The following is a 17,457-nucleotide window of genomic DNA, read 5'->3' as shown; positions in this document are numbered from 1 at the left end:
TCTTCCACAGAGCAGCCCAAAGCATGTTCCTAAAGCACAGGTCTGACTACAGCATCAATCCAGAAGCATTTAAGTGCCTACTGTGTGCTAGGTGAGCACTGTGGGACTCACAAAAGTCATACAATCACTGCCTTCAAAGAGCCCACTTATCACTTGCTTTCCACACCCCCCCTAAAACTCCTCTCCCCATTTTCAATGAGAATCTTGAGGCTTCTAAGGAAAGAAATGCAAGCAACCTAGAATTCAAGACTTCATTTTCTTGGACCCCTAGTTTTCCAAAGAGCATCTCAAAGCTCTAAATCTCTGACCCTATGAGCCTCCATAACTGAGCTCCAGCCTACCTCTCTGCAGCATTATTCCTCTGTATTCCCCTTCAAGAACTCCATTTCAGGTCAAACTGGACTCCCCTCCCTGCCTCCACATTCAGTCAGCATCTCCTGCCTCCCCTCATCTGTGCCCTTCTACACTGAGCTCAGGTGCCACCGGGAAGCCTCCTGTGATTCTCCCAGTGATAGCTCCCCTCTGCCCCTATCCTTCCCAAACTCACCTGAGGAGATGTGGAGTCAGGCCCTCCCAGGAGTAGGAAAGCTCCCTGGAGGTAGAGACCACAACCCGTCTAGCTTTGTAGCCCTATAGCAGTCGGGGCCTGTCCAGATGCAGAGAGGTTCAAGTGAACTGAAACCAGGGCTAGGACGGAGTCATCAGGGAACAGAAACTATCAAAGTGGAAACCTCTGGGGTGGGGTGGGGTTAGGTGAGGAGAGGCAGAGAGAGAGAGAGGAGGGAGGGGGGAAGAGGGAGAGAGAGAGGAGGGGGAGAGAGGGGAAGGGAGAGAGACAGAGAGGGGAGAGACAAGAGGAGAGGACAGAGAGAGGGGAAGAGAGACAGAGACAGATAAAGGGAGAGAGAGGGGAGGAGAGAGACAGAGAAAGAGGGAGGGAGAGAGAGAGGGGAGGAAAGGGGGAGGGGGGGGAGGAGAGAGGGAGAGGGGGAGAGAGAGAGAGAGAGAGAGAGAGAGAGAGAGAGTTGGTATGGAGGGAGTGCATTCCTGGCATTCAGAAAGCCAAAGGCATGGAGGTGAGAGATGAAGTCCTGTGTATAAGAAACTGAAAGAAGACCAGTTTGGTTGAACCACGGTGTCCACAGAGGAGAATTATGCAGTGTTTTAAGAGAACAGGAGGGGTGGGGAAGAGTTTGTAGGTCATCTTTCAAGACTTTATGGAAAGAATAAGAAGGCTCGGAGAGGCTGTGAGATGCACCAGGGGAAGGTGTAGCCATACCCAAGAGATCCCACATCTAATCAAGGTAGAGAAGAAGGGACATCTGAGCTAGACCCTGAAGGGGATGGTAATGAGAGCAAAATACCCTCCTGGAGAAGAATCTTTCCAAAGTCTTCCTCTGGGCTTCCAAGATTTCTCAAGTCCCTTCCAACTTTGAAACCCTGTGCTTTTGCTCTATAATTATGGTGCCAAGTTTGCTCCCAAAAGACACATAGGAATTTCCCTTTTCCCCTTCTTTGCAGAAGTAGGGGACTATGGGTGTGTAATAGTGTATACAAGGACAGACTGAGCTGATATGTTCATTCATTTTGCCAAACTACTTTCCTCTAACTTTTTAAATTTTTTTGGTAAAAGGAATGGTTCTTTGGGTAGGGGAAGGCTATATTCAGAAATGAAAGTGATATAAAACAAAGATATCAATAAAAATATTTTCAAGAAGAAATTCTATGATTCTCAAGAAACTTGGGCCTGGAGAAGCACTGAGAAAATAAATGTACCTTTCTCTTTTCTTTGAAGAGGTTGGGGCTGGGGAGTGGAGGTGTGTGGGGTATAGTGCATATGCTGTCCAACTTGGGTGCTTTTCTTTCTTCTTTAAAAAAAATAAATAAATCTTTGTTATAGGGCAGCTAGATGACTCAGTAGATAGACCACTGGGCCTGGGGTCAGGAAGACCTGAATTGAAATTCTGCCTCAGACACTAGCAGTATGACCCTGGACAAGTCACTTAACCCATTTGCCTCAACTTCCTCATCTGTAAAATAGTATTAATAATAGTACCTACCTCCCAGGATCAAATGAGATATTTGTAAAGTGCTTTGCCAACTTTAGTGATACATAAATGTTAGCTACCACTACTGTAAAGTACTAGGTAGGGGAAAGGAGAAGGATATATTTGGAAATAAAAAGAAAAGATATTTATCAATAAAAAAATTTTTTTTAAAGAAATTCTATGTTCTGAGTCAGCTTTGCTTCCCGGGCATTGTTCTCTCTCACCCTCACAATAAAGGCCTTCACATCACCAGAGACTTGTGACCGAGGCACAACTCGATGCCCCATCCCCACTGTTTAAACCCTTCCTCTGTGACTCACTGCCTGTGTTATCCTAGGCAAGCTGTTTCTCTTTTCTGGGCCTCAGTTTCTTCATCTGTAAAATGAGGGGTTGGGTCTCAAAGGTCTCTTCTGAGGTCCCAGTCACTTCCAAATTCTATGAAGTCTAAGCTGGTCTCCCAAAACATTAGAGGCTAAGGAATGTCAAGTCAGGTAGGCTCAGATAGGGTCAGAGAGAAGGCACATCCCGCCATGCCCCAGTTTGCTAATTTGTTTGTTTCTACCTTATTAAAAATGCACTGGGCAACATGTGGGCTTAATATTATTTTATTTCATATTTTGCTTATTTATTTGATTATTCGTTCTTGCTGATGGCTGTTTACAATTTAAAAAAACCCCCAAAACCCAACCCACGATGTTAGTGACAGAAGAGACATTAGAAATATTATAAAAAAGAAAATCCAAATCTAATCCCTTCTTTTATGGATACAGCAACTGAAGTCCAAGGAAGTGGTCTGCCCAAGACCAGAGAATAATTAGCCGTGGAGGCCCATGGGCCACCCTGGCCACCTGCCTCTTCTTCTTCTGGGGCTCTTTACTGCACTCTGGGGCTGCTCAGCTTAGCAGATGAGACACTTAGAGGTGTCTGGGTATTGCAATGGATAGAATACCCGGTTCAGATTCAGAGGACCTGGTTTCAGATCCTACCTCTGTCAGAAATCGGCTGTATGCCTAGAGCTGGTCACATTTCTTCTCTGCTCAGAAAACCTTCCTCTTACCTCCCAAATAATTTCAGTCAGGCAAGAAGCATTTATTAAACACCTACTGTGTACCAGGCACTGTGCTAAGTGCTAGAGCTACAAAGACAAGCAAAAGACAGTCCCTGCCCTCAGGGAGCTCACACTCTAATGGGGGAGAGGACATAGAAATAACTATAACTAGACATATCTAGACACCTACACAGTATAAATGAAAGGTATTCTCAGAAGGAAGGCTTTTTAAAAATTATTTATTTTTTGCTCTTTGGAGGGCAATTGGGGTTAAGTGACTTGCCCAAAGTCACACGGTTAGTTTTTGTGTCAAGCATCTGAGGCCAGATTTGAACTCAGGTCCTCCTGACTCCAGGGCTGGTGCTCTATTCACTGCACCACATAGCCACCCCAGAAAGAAGACTTTTAATGCCAAATAGCATCATTGAAATTCGGCCTCGGCCTCCTGGTTTCAAGTATTGGCCCAAATCCCACCTTCTGCAAGAAGCCTTTTCCAGCCAGTTCCCCTTAATGCTAGTGTTTTCCCATAGAGATTACCTCCAGTTTACTGTGTATATATCTCATTTGTGTGTACTTGTTTTCGTGTTGTCTCTCCAGTAGATTGTGAGAGTAGGGACTGTTTCCTCCCTTCCTCGTAGCCCCAGCACTTAGCACAGTGTTTGGCACATAGTAAGTGCTGGTTGGCTTTTGGACATGACTTGATCCTGGAGCTCATAGGGAGCCACAGTACTTCCTTAAGCAGGGGAGTGACAAATTCTTCTTTAAGGAATCTCTATAGTCTGGTCCTTCCATACCTTTCTAATTTCCCTTCTAGGACTTTACATGAGCAAAACCCAAGTGCCTGGAGCAGCTAGGCTATGAACAGTGAATAAAGCACTGGCCCTGGAGTCAGGAGGACCTGAGTTCAAATATGGCCTCAGACACTTAACACAAAAACTAGCCGTGTGACCTTGGGCAAGTCACTTAACCCTAATTACCTTCTAAAAAGCAAAAAAAAAAAAAAAACCCCCCCAAAAAACAACCCAAGTGCCTGCTCTGTCCCTCCATGTGCCCCATGGCCTTGGTGCCTTTGCACCATGAATTCCTACCCATCCTTTAAAGTCCTACTCCAATGTCACCTCCTCCAATAAGCCCTCCTGGATTCCTTCAAGGTAGTTATACTATTCTATCTCAGTCTTCACTTACTATTTGGTTTTGCACCTCTCAGATGGGTCTTAGCAAGTATCTCAGTGAACTGTCTGTGTCCTATCCCTCTACCAGGCTGGAAGCTCCAAGGCCACAGGGCCTGGGCATTATCTAAACTTTGTCTCCCTTCCCCACCCCCACTCTTGGCACATAGAAAGCAGTAGATAAACATTTGATGCAGGAATAAATGAATGAGTGACTTGTCCAAGGTCACATGGCTAAGAAGTGTCAAAGCCAGGGCCAAGTTCTGTGCTCCTGCTGCCTTGGGACAGAACATTATGCCCTCTTCCCTTCTCTTCCCCTCCTCCCTTTGTTTCAGAAGTGAAGTGGGCCCGGTGCCTAAGGGAGAAATCTGCCTTGAATTTGAGTTAGGTGCTCAAAAGAAAAAAGAAAAGCCTCAAAGGAGACCAAGGAAAATCACAGCAGAAATAGCTCCCTCCTCCTCTAGACTATTTTGGCCCTTGGTTACCCAGAAAACTGATTAAATCCAGACCGTGTGTGCAGAATGCTGTGCCCATCCATGGAAACATCTAGTGTTAAAACCAAGGATGCTGAAAGGAATCACCAACATCAAAGGCCAAGGGTGAAGACAGCTTTTAAATATTTTAAAGGACCGTTATTCATGATAATAGGGTGTGCTTCTAATGGCCCCCCCAGTGTCACTGAAGAATTGGGCTGTTTTGTACCCTCAGTTCCATCCCCTCCCAATCTCAAAATACACTTGGGGTTATTCCTAAGGGAACTTATTGGGGGAGGGAGTGGACATAAAACAGATAATCTTTAAAAAATCTTCAGCGGTGTTAAAAACAGTAAAGGTTAAATAACTCTATAACAAGGGGGATCAGAGGGTCTTAGTGGACCTAAACTCAATACAAGTCAGCAGTGCTATAAGGCATTGTGATCTTAAATTCCATTGAGAAGTAAAGTGAATTGCCACCTTAACATAGGTGAAAACAGCCCCAAGAGAGATCAGAATTCAGAATAGACCTGATTGATGACCAGTCTTGGTTCCACAGAACTAATGATGAAACACAGGATTCCTTCCTTCCTGCAAAGATGGTGGACTCAGAATGTTGCATCTGCTGCCAAGACTCAGTCACTGTGTCAGTCTGTTTTGGTTAGCTGTTTTCTTTGGTATGAAGGAGAGCTCTATTAGGTCAAAAAGGTTATTAGGAAGTGAGGCTATTATGATGAATTAATGAATGAATTAAATTAATTAATGAATTCAACAGAGAAATTAATGAAGAAAACATTAATAAAACAGAGAGCTAAAGGTATCAGTTCCTAGACTAGGGAGATGAAAAGTATCCCTATCCTCTGTCTTGACTAAAGTGCACCTGGAGTATGGCATTTGGTTCTAGAAGGCATGGTTTAGGAAGGACAATTAAACTAAGCGACCTCCAAGAGAAGTCTACTAGGAAGGTGAAGCCCTTTGAGATCAGACCCTTTGAGAATTGCTTGAAGGAAGTGGGGATGTTCAGCCTAGAGCAGAGAAGACTCAGGGAGGCTGTAACATGTGTTTTCAGGTATCTGAAGAGTTGTCATAGGAAAGAAGGATTAGTCTTGCCCCAATAGGCAGAAAGAACTAGGTATAATGGGAGGAAGTTACAAAAAGGCCCATTTAGGCTTAATGTCAGGAAAAACCATAACCACTGGCGCCATCCTAAAGTGACATGCTACCAGGGAAGGGAGCAGGTTCTCTCTTCATTGGATATCTTCAAGCAGAGGCTGAGAGAGGCATTCCTGTTCTAGTAGATAGTGCAGAGGGTGGCTGCTAAGACCATTTCTGACTCTGAGAATTGGTGATATGATTTAAAAAGAGGTTCTTAGTCTGGGATCTATGAAATTGGGGAAAAAAAACCTAAACTATTTCAATATAATTGATTTCCTTTGTTTTCCTATGTGTTTGATTTTATGAATTTTAAAACTAAATTCTGAGAAGGTAGTCCTTAGACCTCACCAGACTGCCAAAGGGATGGATGAAGGATGTTAAAAAAAAAAAGCCCTTGTACTAAAGTTTCTTTTCTTTTTAAAAGAATGGTCTTTGTCTTATTGCTGCCATTTGTTTTCATATTCCACTCATTTCTCAATATGTTCCTTCCCTGTCCCCATCCCAGCCAACCCTGCTTTTGTTTAACTGTCAAAGCACCTGCGGAATATTTTTAAGGCACTGTTCCCTTCTGGGGTAAGGAATGTAATCCATTCTTGTCCCTCTGACACGGAGGTGGGGGTGAGATCCCCAGATCAGGGATGGGGGTGGGAGCAGCAAATCGTTGTCATTTTACTGCCCTAAATTGCAGTTTCATGGGGTAGGACGTTTCAAGCTCAAAGGGGCCTCTGAGATCATTTAGTCCAACTGCCTCATTTCACAGAAGAGGAAAGTGAGGACCCCAGAGGGTAAGGGATTTGTGTTTCAAAAACAGAAACCAAACTTGGCAATGCAGGCTGTCCGGGATAGAAGGTGGTCATTAATGAAAAACAAAAACAAACAAACAAAGGAGACTTGAATAAGCAGCCAGAGTCTCAGGGCGCCAGCTCAGGGTCACATGTAATTAATAAATACTTGTTGAATGACTGATGCAGTGAAATTCTGTGAACAATTTCCCCTTGTAATGAGGCTGGCTACCTTGGCCAGAAATTTTAGGGTTGACATAGGAGTCTGCAGGCCCCAGAGCCTTCTTCTTTGCTCAGAACCAACCCACCCAGGCAGGCAGTGGGAGAAAGTTTATCTATTCAGCCTCCCTCTGACTCAACTGCCCAGGGGCAGCCAGAAGGTAAAGGAGCTAGGAGTTCTGGACTCAGCATGTTCAGGTAGGTCTCCACCTCTCACTGAGGCCTTCTACGCTGACTCACTTACCTGCCCTCTGTTCTCCCAACTAATCTCACCCACCTCAGTTCTCTGAGGTTCAGTTCAGCCCCTGAACAGGGACAATTTATATGCACCCTATCCGCCCCCTCCCCCCACCCATGACTATCTCAGACTCACCCCAGTCTTGGGCGCACTGATGATCATCCTTACTCTTCTTTAAACAGTACTGTGGAAAGAGGCTGAAGGAAGACCATCTGTCTGACCACCCCTTGTCTGCCTTTGCTGCCTCAGCATTTGAATCATGTCCCTAACTGTGGTTGTCCCAAAGACTTTGCTCTGAGCCTTCTGTTCTCTCTCTCTCTCTCTCTCTCTCTGTCTCTCCCTCTCTCCTCTTTCCTCTCTTGCTCTCTTTCTGTCTCTTCTCTCTCTCTCTGTCTGTCTCTCTCTCCTTCCTTCCCTCTCCCTCTCTTCCCTTTCCTCTCTTTTGCTCTCTCTTCTCTCTGTCTCTTCCTCTCTCTTCGCAAAACCTCCCACAAATTTAAATGATCATCTCTATGCAAATAAATCTCAGATCTACACATCAAACCAACCTCTCCTGAGCTCCAGTCCCACATCACCCACTGCCCTTTATACAACTCTGACTAGAAGTTTAAGGGGCACCTCAAACTCAGTATGTCCAAAAGAGAAAACAGTATCTTTCCCCTTAAATACCCCCTGCTCCTGAATTTCCTGATCACTGTAAAGGAGCCAGCATCCCACCAGCCACCCAGGTTTAGCGAGTCCAATGTAGTGTTCAGTCCCCACACATCCACTCAGTTGTCAAGTCTTATTTCTGTCTCCAGGACATCTCTTCCATCCATTCCATTCTCGATACAATCTGTCCAGATACCAAAGGAATTTTCCTAAAGTGTAGCCTGACCCATATCACTCCTCCACTCAAGAAGGCCCAGTGGCTCCCTAGTAACCCCTAGGATCAAACAAATTCCTCTGGCATTTAAAGCCCTTTGCAGCCTGGTCCCAACCTACTTTTCCAGAATTATTGAACTTTTCTCTATGCACACTCCTGTCTAGCCAAACTGACCCTGTTTGCCATAAATGACTCCTCATATAATATCTTTGCATACTGCAATGTACTCCCGCTGTACTTTGGTCTCTATACAAAGCCTTTCTTGATTTGCCAGTTATAAGAGCCTTCCACTAAAAATTATCTTGTATTTTTATTGTTGCTGTTTGGTTGCTTTTCAGTCATGCTGATTCTTTGTGACACCATGTGGAGTTTTCTTGGTAGAGTTACCATTTCCTTCTCCATCTAATTTTTACAGATGAGGAAACTGAGGCAAACAGGGTTGAGTAACTTACTTGGGGCCACACAGTAAGTGTCTGAGGATGGATTTGAAGTTTTTTTAAGAGGAGTCTTCCTGACTCCAGGCCTGGTGCCCTGCCCATTGTGCTACATAGCTGTCCTATTTTGTATCTACTTTGTATCTATATTGTAGGTATACTCTGTGGGTGGATATGTACATATTTTCTCCCCTGGCTAAACTGTGACCTCCTCAAAGGCAAGAGGAGTTCTTGTCTTTGTGTCCCCAAGACCAAACGATGCCACACATCACTGGCACTTAAAAAATTATTGTGGAGTGATTGATAGGAGTCCCTACTTGGATGGACGATAGTTTTGTGACCTTGAGCAAGTCATTGAACATTTCTAAGCCTCAGTTTCTACATCTGTAAAATTAGGGGATTGACCTCAATTGCCTCTAATGTCCTTTTAACCCTATTAACCACCTATGTAGGGATGGAGAACCTGTGACCTTGAGGCCACATATGACCCTCACTAGGTCCTCAAGTGCAGCCCTTTGACTGAATCCAAACTTTACAGAACACAGAACAAATTCTCTTAATAAAAGGATCTGTTCTGTAAAACCTGGGCTTTGTCAATAGGCTGCACTCGAGGACCTAGAGGGCCACATGTGGCCTTGAGGCTGCAGATTCCCCATCCTTGAATTCCTAAGCTAGGCATTGTCCAGGTGTTGGAGATATCAGGGTAATAAAAAAGTCCCCTAAGAAGATTACACTCTACTTGGGGGGCAAGTATCTCATATAAACAGATAAGTAAATACAAATAATAATGAAAGACAGTGTGGCTAAGTGGTGAGAAGGCTAGCTAGCCTCTGCTACAAACTGGCTGTGTGACCATGGGCTAGTCACTTAACTTCCCTGTGCCCTGGGCAGCATTCTAAGGCCATAAATTACAAAGAAGTTTCCAAATGAACTCTGTGGATGGAGGGAATCTCCATGGGGATGTAAAACCGAATCTAGACCTCTACCAAAATTATAATTCAGGGGTGGGAGGTGGAGCTGGCATGGTGTACATTCTTGTTTTGATCTTTACAAGAATCTTTTGAGGTAGGCAGGACAAGGAACAGGGACAAGCATGGAGTGGCAGAGAGGGCTGGGGATTTGCAGTAGTAGAGCTAAGGTCCCATCTTGAGGCCTTTGACTCTTAGCCCAAAACACTTTCTACTCTACTACCCCGCCCCTTTCATGATAGAAATTTGTTGAACTGAACTGAAATATTAGTTATTAAGAGTCATCCTTAACAAAGGTAACTCCCATATCAAGTTCAGGATTAATGGTGCTCCACAAGGGATTGACTTTTCTAGTCTCCAAGAATTATAACAAAGTCTCATGGGGAAATTGCAGAGAGGGGTTTAGAGCTAAACAAAGCACTTGTTTCTCCCTCCCTCATCAGATGCTTCTAGAATACCTGAACAAACCCTCCTTTGCCCCCTCTCCTTACTTTGTGGAGCTGTCCAACAGTGGAAGGGACTGACTGGGTAAGTAGTGAATTCTCCATCAATGGAGGTCTTCAAGAGGATACTGGAAGACCACTAGTCAGGATTATTGTATTCCTTTTTAAGTACCAGTTGGAATGGACAGCCTCTGAGGCAGCTAACAGCTCAGAGACTCTGTCTCCAAACTCACTTCCTCCTGGAAGCCTTCCCAGATTAGCCCCACTTTGGTTACTCTGTTTGTATGCTTACCTTCAGGGAGTTTGGCCTTTGTTTTGCACTATGAACTTTAGTACTCACATATCTTCACCAGCCCTGATGACTAATATCTCATACCAGTCCCTTCCAGAGGACCAAGGCAACAACTGTTTCACTGGCATCCCCAATAGCGCCTGGGGGAAGTAGCCATGGTACAATGTAGCCCGCAGCTAGCTGATGCAGTGGATAGATAGATAGAGCTCCAGGCCTAGAGTCAGGAAAACTCATCTTCCTGAGTTCAAATCTGACCTCACACACTTACTAGCTACATGACCTTGGGCAAATCACATAAAACCCTGTTTGCTTCAGTTTCCTCATTTGTCAAATGAGCTGTAGAAGGAAACGGCAAACCACTCCTGGATCTTAGCCAAGAAGATCTGAAGAGTCAGACACAACACCAATAAAGAAAGTCAGGAGCATAAAGAAAGGTGGCAGAGCATTCTAGTAATGGGGGACAGACAAGAAAGTGATGGCAAGGAGGTCAATGCTGATGGATAACGGTACATGCAGCAGGAAGGAGGTGGGATGAAAGGTGTAAGAAAGCTGGAAAGGTGGGAGGGGAGTTGAGATATTAAGTGACTGGTCCAAGGCAATAGAGATAGAGGCCCTGAGGCCCCTGTAGCTTAATAGTTCCTACTAGATCCAAAGAGTCCTAAGGACTTGGTTTATAGGAACCCAGCAGCCATAGCTTGGTGACTTTCTCCTTCCATACTGCAGATCAAAAGGGGGCAGACTGACCTTTGAGAGATCAGTGGGGAATTGTTACAAGTGAATAGGGCTAGGAACTGGACCTGATTTACCCATACTAGACTCATTCTTCCAAAGAATCTCTGCATCTTAAGAGTCTTAGAGAGTAGCCTAGAGCATGGAGAAGTTAAGTTACTTGGCCAAGGTCACACAGTCAGTGTGTCAGAAATGAAACTTGAACCCAGGTTTTTCTCACTCTAAAGATTACCTTTCTATCAAGCGTCCTGAACTAAAAATGAGTAAGCAAGCTAAATGTGGCAAGCTACCCAGGTGGTAAACTCAACCAGATGGCCAGAGGCAAGCAACGTGGGGCTGGAGGAATGCCATCTGCACATCAGGAATGCTGGTGAGATCATTCCTGTGACTTCACCAAAAACAGCTCTTATGTATGCAGATCATGAGAAACACAGACCATGTGAAGGCATGTATTGTACTGCACTCAAAACACCACTTATGGGAGACCAGTGAGGAGGGGAGACCTGCCTGCTTTCTCCTGCCCATTTCTTCCTCCTCTTGCCTCTCTCTGGTGCCATCCTTAGCCAAGGGAGCTAGTTACTATCTCTGTGCCAGGATTCACAGTGCCCCCTTCCAGCTGACTCTGTGGGCCTGTGGGGATCAGAGCCAGGAAGGTGGCTCAAGGATCTAACCCCTCATTTTGGAGATGAAGAAACAGACTCAGAAAAGGCAAGCAACTTGCCGAAAGTCACAAAACTAGCAGTCAAGCCACTAATAATAATAATAATAATGATTAGCATTTATGTGACACTGTAAGGTCTACAATGCACTTTTTGGTTGGTTGTTCTTGAGCCACTTTTCAGTTTTGTGTCCTATTCTTTGTGACCCCACTTGGTATTTTCTTGATAAAGCTGCCGGAGTGGTTTGCCATCTCCTTCTCCAGATGAGGAAACTGAGGCAGGCAGGGTGAAGTGACTTGCCCAGGGTCACACAACTAGTAACTGTCTGAGGCCACACTTGAACTCGAGAAGATGAGTCTTCCTGGCTCCAGGCTAGGCACTCCATCCACTGCGCCATCTAGCGTTCCCACAAAGCTGTTTACTTATATTATTTTATTTGATTCACCGTCCACCCACATAGATGGTGGGCCTTCTGACTTTAAATAGAATGTTCTTTCCGTGACAAACTGGTAGATAGTGGAAAAGAGGGATATAGCCAAAGAAAAATGTAACTATATTCTCACTTCTTTTTTAAAACATTTGACTGATTGCTTTTGTTTTCACATTAACTAGGGGAAGATATTTTGGGATGTGTTTCTATTTCAGTTGATATAGCCTATGCCTTAGTCACTAATATTCCGCCTAACTTTTTTTTTTTTTGAGCAGACAAAAAATGCTGAGCAGGATGCTTTCAGTAAAACCTGGGAAGACGTATACGAACGCATGCAAATTAAAGTGAACAGAAGCAGAGGACGTTGTACATGGTAATAGTAATGTTTTAATTATAATCCAATGTTAGAGACTGAGCTACTCCAATCGAGATAATAATCGAAAACAACTCCAAAGCACCCATGATGAAAAATGCTATTTATCTCGAGAGAAAAATGATGAACTCTGAATGCAGATTGAAGCATGCTTATTTTCAATTCTCTCTATTTTCCTTGAGTTAGTTTTTCTTTCTTTCTTTTTTTTTTTTTTTTTTTGGTTTTGGTATTTTCTTTTGGTCTATGTTTTCTTTTGCAACATGGCTAATATGGAAATTTAGTGCATGACTTCACATGTATAATCAAAATCAAATTGCTTGCCTTTTAAAGGAGGGGGAGGTGTAAGAGGGAAAGAGATTTGGAACTCAGAATTGTGAAAAATGAACATTAAAAATATTTTTACATATAATCAGGAAATATGAAATAAATAAAATATATTTTAAAAAGTAAAGTGAGCAGATGATCAAATAGGCAGCAAATAATGAAGTCTTGAAATAATTTGATGTCCTAATAAAATGAAAAGTATAACAAAGTTAATCAGACATATAATAGAACAGGAAAAACATTGGTCTTGGGCTTTGGGGATCTGAGTTCAAATTCTACTTTGTCCACTTGGTAGCTGTGTAATGGACTCCTTGGAAAATCTGTTGAAGATTATGGATCCTTTCTCAGAACAATTTTTTAAAATGAAATCTGTAGGATTATAAGTTAATCAGTTATATTGACATATAGTTATTCCTCCCCAATCTGTACCCTGGACTTTTTGGACTTTCATGCCAAAGAAAATTCTCCACCCTGAAAGCTCACTACACACTGAGACTTCTCACACTGAAAGTGTCCTCAGGCCCCCTGGCCTCTCCTTCTGATTGGCTGGTTCCTCCCATAACCTCTATTTTAAGGAGGACGTTCAGTCTTCATTCCTCTCTAGGCTGCACTTTTGAATTTCTCTACCATGTCCCAGTACCTTTACCTCTTTCTCCCACTCCCTTTCAGCTTCCTTTTATCCTCCCCTATTAGAATAAAGCTCCTTGAGGGCAGCAACTGTCTTTCTGCTTGTGTTTGTATTTCTATACTTAGTAAAGTGCCTGGCACACATAGTAGGTGGCATACTCAGTAGGCATTTACTGGACAAGGTCAAATGCCCCAGTTTTTTTTAAAGGGGGAAGCTAGCAAGCTTGACTTTGATTCCTGGAAAACTTGGATAACAGATCATGAAAGAGACAGTTGACAAACATCTGTAAAATGAAGAGGCTTTTGCAGAGCCAATAGGGATTCATCAAAAATAGGCCATGCCAGATCAAAGACATTTCCTTTCCTCACAGTATTACAAGACTAATAGCTAAGCAGCACGCTGTAGCTGTAGTTTACCTAGAATTGAGCAAAGCCTCGGATAAAATGTCTTCTATTAATTCTCATGGTGGAGATGGAGGGATACAATGGCACAATTGGATGATTCTGGATTGCCTGGATAGTCAGACTCAAGAAAGTTTTGTTAATGGGTCAGTATCAAAGTGGCATGAGGTCTCGAATGGAGAATTCCAGAGATCTCTGATTGGCCTTGGAGCTGCACTGTTCAACATCTTTATCAATGATGGATGAAGGAATAGATGGCAGGCTATCCAAAGTGTAAATGACACAAAGCTGAGAACTACCACGGGATCCCAAGGCATGTGGTCAGTCTAGAGCATTAAGATAAATTTAACAAGATGAAATTCAATAGGGGTCAATGTAAAGTCATACTGGGGTGCACAAAATCAACCTCATCAGAAAGAATGAGGAAGGCTTGGATGGACAGTAATAGTTCTGGAAAAGATCTGGGGTTTTAGTGGGCTTATTATAAGCTCAGCAGTGTGATATGACAGCTGAAAATGTTTTGGGCTTAGCATCCAGAGATCGGGAAATCATAATCCCACTGTGCTGTGCCTTCATCAAACCCTCATTTGAAGTATCAGATTCAGTTCTGGGGATGAAGGTTTGAGCAGGATGTTTATAAGCTGGAGAGTGTCCAGAGGAGGGTAACCAGAATGAGGAAGGGTTTCGAGTCTATGTTATATAAGGATCAGTTAAAGGAAGGGTATATTTATATGAGAGAAGACAGGGTGGGGGACATATTAGCTGCACTCAAGTACTTGGAGGAGAGATTAGACCCATTCTGCTGGGCAGAATGAAGGCAGCTAAGTGAAGCAGTGGACAGAATACTGCATCTGGAGTCAAATCCAGGCTTAGACACTGACTAGCTGTGTGACCTTGGCAAATCACTCTGCCTCAGTTTCCAACAAGGCTGTTGTGAGGAGCAAATGAGTTTATATTTGTAAAGTGCCTGGCACAGAGGAGGAACTATATAAATACTTATTCCTTCCCCTTTCCTTTGGCATCAGAGGGCAAAAGCAGAGGCAAATTTTGGCTTGACATCAGGAAAAACTTCCTAACAATGAGAGTTATGGAATGAGCTGGATAAACACTGGTCAGGTATGTAATAATGCGGTTTGAGTTGGTCAGATGGCCACTGAAGTCCCTTCTATTTCTCAGATTCTGGAATTCCGTCATGCCCACAATCGCACAGCTGGTAAGCCTGACAGGTGAGGCTTGAACCCAGCTGTTCTCAACTCCAAGGCTGGCCCTCTACCCATTATGCCATATTGCCTCTTGAGCTATTATTATTATTATTATACTTAGTAATAAGCATAATCACTATTATACTGCATGGTAATTAGCTATAACTACCACAGAGGTCACCCAAATGACTCTAATTAGAATTCCCCTTGTAGAAAACAAACCTAGCACTTCTGGGGTCAACTCCAAAGGGAAAGGCAGTTGCTCTGAGGCCCATCTGAAGACCCTGGGAGCTGTCACCCAAAGACTCTCCCTTTTCCAGGAGAGGGTACCCACACACTGGCCATTCAAAATACCTCCATTTTGTAAAGCCTTCTACATACATTTCTTTAAGCCTCACAACACCCCCTCTGAGCTAGGTTGTACAAATAGCATTATACCCATTCTGCAGATGAGGAAACAGAGCAAATGACAAGATCACACAAGAAAGGAGAGCCAGGATTTGAACTCGGATCTCTTGACTCCAAATCTATCATTTTCCCTGCATGCAGGGGCTGACACCTTTGCAAGGTGGGAAAGATTCCCCTTGGACACGTCTATCATTGCTAGGCACAGCTGAAGCAAGTAGAAGTCAATGGCATGGGCACCTCCCTTGGACCACTTGGGGGCTCAAAAGAAGGGCTGAGGTATGTTTGAACAGACCTGTTAAAACTTGGCAAGGAAAACATACAATGGTGAGAAAGTGCTGGGGTAGGAGGTAGGGAAAGGGTGTCCTGGGAAGAAATCCACATGAGACAAGAGGGCAGAGATCAGCCATGATGTCAGTGCCCACAGCGTTTAGTTCTGGCTTGGGGTTGGGGCAATGCCATCATTGTGGTATATTATCAAAACACTTGGATTCCAGCCCTAGATGGGCTACTTATCAGCAGTGTGGCCTAGGAAAAGTTACAAAAGGCCTCTCTAGGCCTCAATTTTCTCTTATGTAAAATGGGGAAGGTGAGGCTAAGGGCATGTGGGAGTTGTTCTTTCTCACTCTAACATTCTATGTTCTATGACCTCCTTAGGTCTAATATTCTATGTTCTAAGGGCCTCTCTAGTCCTGACATTTTATGTATGGTTTAAGCTCTGATATCCTATGTTCTTTTTTAAAAAAATATTTACTTATTTTTTATTTCCCCCAATTACATATAAAAATAATTTTCACCATTTGTATTTAAAGTTCTGAGTTCCAAATTCTCTCTCTCTTTCCACCTCCCTTACTGATAAGGCAATTGGATACAGGTTTATACATATGTAGTCATGACATCCTATGTTCTAAGGGCCTTCTCAACTCTCACATTCTTGTGTTCTAAGCCTCCTTCCAGCTTTGACATTCCATATTCTAAGGCCCTGTCCAGCTCTGACATCCTGTGTTCTGAGGGCTCTCCCAGCTCTGACATCCTGTGTTTTAAGTCCCTTCCCAGCTCTGACATTCTGTGTTCTAACGGCCCTCCCAGCTCTGACATTCTGTGTTCTGAGGGCCCTCCCACTTCTGACTTTCTCTATTCTAAGGTCCTTCCCAGCTGTGGCATTTTGTGTTCTAAGGCCCCTCCTAACTCTGGCATTTTATGTTCCAAAATCCCTCCAAGCTCTGACATTTTGTGTTCTAATGCCCTTCCAGCTCTGACGTTCTGTATTCTAAGGGTCCTCCCAGCTCTGACATCCTGTGTTCGAAGGGCCCTCCCAGATCTGACATTTTTATGTTCTAAGGGCCCTCCCAGCTCTGGCATCCTGTGTTTTAAGTCTTCTTAGCTCTGACATTCTATGTTCTAAGCCTCCTTACTGCTCTGACATTCTGTGCTCTAAGGGACCTCGAAGCTTTGTCATTCAGTGTTCTAAGGGTGCTCCCTGCTCTGACATTTTATGTTCTAAGTTAGGGCCCTCCCAGCTCTGACATTCTATGACTGACTTATCAGCCAAACCATCAACATCCCTTCCCTGATGTTAAGTGTGGTTTACCAGCACTTCTAATGAGTGACAGGACCAGTAAGTAAGAAGACTCAACAAGCATTTCTTGATAAGGATCCTGCCAGGCTCAGCAGTTACCAATGCTACAAACAAAATGATGTGTTTCCAAGCTGAGTCGCTGACAAGGACGATTCAGGCCCTTCTTGTCTTTCAAAGCTCGGAAGCCTCTAATGATCGTCTTTGTGTGATCGTCTTTAATGACTCTGTCCCTGTCTCTTTTGTCCTGGGCCCTCACACCACCTGGGAACTTGTGCTTTAGTCTATTCTGTTTTGTATTAGACCCAAATACTCCCCCTGCTGTTGACCATCATTTAGAAGCATAGATTTTAATAGCAGAGCTAGATGGGGATTTTGGAGGTAGGACATAAGGACATTAGAAGCCATAGCTAGAAAAAGACTTTAGAATACAGAATGCCAGAATGGAATGGGATTAGAACAGAGAATGTCAGAGACAGAAAGAAGTTAGAACAGAGAATGTGCTGGAAAGACTAGAAGGGACATTAGAATATAGAATGAGCTGGGATGGAATTAGAACAGAGAATGTCAGAGATGGAAAGGAATTAGAACACAGA

General features: G+C 43.7%; 1 protein-coding gene across 1 annotated transcript in view; it reads right to left on the bottom strand.

Annotated features, from left to right (window-relative positions):
- ECE1 (endothelin converting enzyme 1) overlaps window positions 1-17,457 on the bottom strand; it is a 191,373-nt gene that overhangs the window by 101,910 nt on the left and 72,006 nt on the right. The window lies entirely within an intron of this gene.

Source organism: Petaurus breviceps, unplaced genomic scaffold (assembly GCF_028583685.1).
Source record: "Petaurus breviceps papuanus isolate PSGF00001 unplaced genomic scaffold, PetGlider_PUasm1.0 91041, whole genome shotgun sequence".
Classification (NCBI taxonomy): domain Eukaryota; kingdom Metazoa; phylum Chordata; class Mammalia; order Diprotodontia; family Petauridae; genus Petaurus; species Petaurus breviceps.
Note: the sequence above shows the minus strand (reverse complement) of the source record. Positions and strands in the feature narration are given on the sequence as shown.